The following is a 5,200-nucleotide window of genomic DNA, read 5'->3' as shown; positions in this document are numbered from 1 at the left end:
GTACTTGATCACATTATCCCCAAAACATCATCAAAGAGTGAGGATAATGAGACCGAGAACTTAAAAGAAAATTATCATGTTGTGCCTCCACCTTTGTGGAATGACTATGTTCCAAAGAAACCAAAAGGTTTGAAAATGGCACTCAATGTGGAAATCAATACGCCACGGAATGATAGTTCTAAATCTGTTGAACATGAGAGTTCTGGTTGTGATTCTGCAACTGGAATAAAAATGGCAGAAGATGTGTTGAATGAGGATGGTGTTAAACCTCATGGGTTGGGTAATAATAAGAGTGATTTGGATAAACAAAAGAAAATAAATGAAAACTAGTCAAGATTTGCAAAAACAAGTTTCTATAACAAGCAATCTTCACGTGTTAATCAATTTCAAGAGAAAAAGATAAAGTTTGTAATTGGCAAAACTTCAGAGTCTGAAAAGGAAATTGAATTCAGAAAACAGTCAAATGATGAATTTTATCGTTTGAAAGCTGAACGTGATCATGTTGGATCAACATCTCAGATCAATAAGTTTACTGATAGGAGACGTTGTTTTGGTTGAAATGAGGTTGGACATGTGTTTTACGCTTGTCCTAATCAATACAAACAAGATCACATGTCTAGTCAAAAATCTCAAAAGATTGTAAACAAAAGACCTGGATTAGGTTATTTGTGTGATAAGAAACCAGGATGTGTCATTGAAAATGTGAAAATTTTAAAAAGAAATGAGTCAGTGAATGCTAAGAGAATTATTCAAAATGATGTGTTAAAATCAACAATTTCAAAAACAGTTCAAACATCATTTTATAAAAAAAAAACAATCTGTTGGTCAAAATTGGGTACCAAAATTTGTTGTTAAAATACCTGAGTGTGATGAGAAAGTGAATTCTACATCTGAGTCACCAACATTAAGTGAAAAATCATTATCATGTGATTCAGAAGTTTAGGATGATAGGTTGTTGTTTAAACATATTAAACAACCCAAGACCAAGAAGGCTTGGTTTTCCTTGTTTCACTAATCCGTTAACTGTATGTGCAGGGGCTTCCAAGATGTAACATCCAACTTTTTGTTAAATAATAAATGACGGAAAGTTTTGTTATTAACTGCGTGTCGTTAAGTTAGTCGTGTGTTAAATGTTTGGATAAGGATTTGAAATGGGAATGGAGAGTGGGTGGTGGAACCCATAACCCACTATATAAACCCAACCCACTCACCATTTCACCATTTTGTCTCCCTCCCCACACACTAAAAACACACACACTTCTTCTCTCAAACACCCGGATCCAAATCCGAGCAAAAGAAAGGTGAATCTCGTGTTCAACGTCATCGAGCAACAAGAAACGTTTGGAAGATCCTGCGTGTTGTCCCGATCTGAACTCGAACCCGAAGAAAAAGGTAGGTTTCGGTTTAAATGGTTATGTTTTATGGTTAGAATCGGCATGCAAACAAATATAATGATAGATCGGGTTGTGAAATGTAAGAAAAATATAAACTTGTTAAATTATAACCTCTCGGTGCACTTTGTGATAAAAGGTGGTGTTTGGACTTTGAGATGGGTTCAGGATCAGGTGCATGGGGTCAGAATGTGTCGAAAGTTGGGAAAGAGTAAAAAAAATCAGGTCTTGAGGAAGAGCCACGAAGTAAAATAGCTTTAAAATGGTATAAACGAAGAAAGGAATGCATTTCGCTTCGCTCAGCCTTGAGAAGCGAAACAGGCATTTCGCTTCGCTCAGCCATGCGAAGCGAAACCGCTCCCATGCGAAGCCAAACAAAACCTCCCATGCGAAATTGTTTAAGCTGTGACCTAATTAATTTTCTGTTATGTTTTTGTTAAAGGACTGTTAGCGAAAATAAAATTTTTAAGCAGCTCAACCCCACCCAGGGGCTCTGCCCCTTGGACCCTGCTAGGGGCTACCGCCCCTAGACCCCGCTACCAAGGGCGCTGCCCCCGGTCCCCCGTTAGATGAGAGTTTCATTAACTTAGATGTAAGAAGTAGTAGTATTGGATAATTGACATGCGTAATGTTTTATACAGTTAGCCGTGCTCAACTAAGGAAGGGCATTACCATTAACGGCGAGAGAAACCGACTTCAGGTGAGTTCTAGCCCCATTTCCTTGTCATGTTTTCGGGGCTGTGTGCATACTTCTAAGTGGCAGTTAAAAGGCTTATCTTAAGTGATAGGTATATGATACGTGTATGATCGTGCATTGAAAGTTATTGTTATAGGATGGTTATGTGAATGAATGTGTATGTAAATATTATATGCATAAGACAAGTAAAGTATGCGCTTATTATAGGGACCAGACCCTTATAATATCTGAGATGATAGGGACTAGACCCTTATAATATCTAAGATGATAGGGACCAGACCCTTATAATATCTGAGATGTTAGGGACCAGACCGTTATAATATCTGAGATGTTTAAAATAGAATAGCTTATGGTATACCATAGGGTTTTATAAAAGAAAGTATGTAAGTACGTATACATGTATATAAACTATGTGTGAAAGAAGTAATAGAAAAGTAAGGTATGAATACGTATCTTCGGACGCGTATGAGTAAGGATAGGAATGTATTGTATGTTAAATTGATTAACTAGAACTCACTCAGCATAGCTGACTTTTAGTATGCACGCGGGCAGATAGGTTGAGGCAGCTGGCTTGAGGAGGGACACATGGCACGAGCTAAAGAAATTGGCATCTATGAAGAAGTGTCATAACTATTTTATGTTATGTTATGAAAAGACAACTTGTATGTTAAGACGAAAATGAATGTTTGTAATGTGATGTTTGAAGTTTTAAATTATTTCGTGAAAGTTTAAATTAACTCTAATTTTAGAACTGTGTTTATGAGTAAATCCAACACCAAAGTAGGGTTACCGGGAACGGGGCCTTACACAAGATCCCACGATTCTCGTTGGAATAATGGATAGTGGAGCCTCTAGGCACATGACGGGAACTCTCTACTTGCTAAATGATGTTAAATCAATAAGAGGAGGGTATGTTGGGTTTGCTGGTAATCAAGGTGGACAGATTGTGGGTGAAGGAACTTTAACGAATGGAAAGGTTACATTCGAGAATGTCAACTACATTTCTTAGTTGGAGAATAATCTACTAAGTATATCACAAATTTGTGATAAACAATTCTCTACACACTTTACTAATCGAGAATGTTTGATTTTGAAACCGGGGTTCAAAATACCTGAGGAATGGATCATTATGCGTGCTCCTTGTGTGAATGATCTTTATGTCATGAACATGAGTACAGCATCTACTTCAGCAAGGTCTGCTCAGTGTTTTATCTCAAGAGCATCTGAACGGGAATCTGTATTATGGCATCAGAGGATGGGACATATAAGCTTGAGAAAAATGAACCATCTGGTTCACAGGAATCTGGTAGAAGGAGTTAAATTAAGAAACTTTCAATTGACTGAAGAGTGTTTGGATTGTAAGAAGGGAAAGCAAACGAATAAACCTCATCCAAAGAAACTTGTCAACTCCATCAACTTATCTTTTAAACGTCTTCACATGGATTTATTTGGTCCAGTAAATGTCAAAAGTGTCACAGGCGAATTGTATTGTCTTGTGGTCACTGACGACTACTCAAGATTTTCATGGGTGATGTTTTTGAATCTAAAGATGAGACATATGATTCCCTTATGGTTTTGTTCAAGAAACTAGAGACATTGTACAATCTGCCAATCCATCGTATCAGAAGTGTTACAAAATCAATTCTCATTAAATTGTTTTATTTCTCAGGTAGAACCAAAGACGTACAAAGAGGCCCTAACAGAAGAAAGTTGGGTGAATGCAATGCAAGAAGAACTTATGCAATTTGAGAAGCTCGGAGTCTGGAAATTGGTTGATTTTCCTGAAGATAAAAGGCAGATAAACACCAAGCGGGTGTTAAAGTGCAAAAGGGACGAACATGAAATTATTTTAAGAAACAAGGCAAGATTAGTTGTTTTGGGATTCAATCAAAGAGAAGGTATCGGTTATATTGAAGTTTATGCACCAGTTGCAAGGCTAGAGGCTATTCGGATCTTTCTAGCATTTGCTTCTTGGAAAGGCTTTAAGGTTAATCAATTAGATGTTAAGTCTACATTTCTTAATGGAAAAATCAGTGAAGAAGTCTATGTTGGACAGCCACCAGGGTTTGTCGATCCAATTCACAAAGACAAAGTGTATCTACTTGATAAAGCTTTATACGGTCTCCATCAGGCGCCGAGAGCCTGGTATGAGACGTTGTCTCAACATCTTTTGGACAACGGGTTTATTAGAGGAACCGTCGACTGTACACTCTTCACCAAATGTGTTGATGGACATCTACTGATCGTGCAGATATATGTCGATGATATCATCTTTGGGTCGACAAACGATGTTCTGTGCAAGCAGTTTGAAGAAGTAATGAAGAAGAAATTCGAAATGAGTGCAATGGGGGAGATGAAATTCTTTCTTGGACTTCAGGTAGAACAGTTGTCAGATGGTATCTTCATACATCAGACCAAGTATGTCAATGACGTATTGGCGAAGTTCAACATGACTGATGCATCGGCTATCAGTACTCCTCTACCATTGAATCAAGGTATCGGTCCTGATCCCAACGGGGAGAAGGTTGACCAAACTTTATACCGATCCATGATAGGCTCATTAATTTATCTCACTGCTTCTCGGCCAGACATTATGTATGCTACGTGTTAATGCGCCCGATATCAATCGAATCCAAAGATCTCATATCTCATGATTGTCAAAAAAATTATACGTTATCTCAAGGGATGTCCGGGGGTCGGTCTCTGGTATCCTAAAGACGATGAGTTTGTGTTGAAAGCTTATTCTGATTCAGACTACGGAAGCTGTAAGTTGAATGCCAAATCTACAACGGCAGGGTGTCAGTTCTTCGGCACGCGTCTTGTCACCTGGCAATGCAAGAAACATACCATAGTTTCGTTGTCCACTTGTGAAGCTGAGTATGTAGCTGCTTCTAGTTGCTGTTCTCAGGTTCTATAGATACAACAACAGATGCAGGACTATGGTTTGAATTTTCTTACTACCCGTATCTTCGCAGATAATAATGCAGCTATTTCCATTACTAAGAATCCAGTAAACCACTCTAAAACTAAGCATATTGAGATACGGTATCACTTCATTCATGATTGCTACGAAAAGAAGTTGATTACTATAGACAAAATTCACACCGATGAA

Source organism: Bidens hawaiensis, unplaced genomic scaffold (assembly GCF_021521415.1).
Source record: "Bidens hawaiensis isolate Kalapana, Puna unplaced genomic scaffold, B.hawaiensis_p1.1 tig00022317_1, whole genome shotgun sequence".
Lineage (NCBI taxonomy): Eukaryota > Viridiplantae > Streptophyta > Magnoliopsida > Asterales > Asteraceae > Bidens > Bidens hawaiensis.
Note: the sequence above shows the minus strand (reverse complement) of the source record.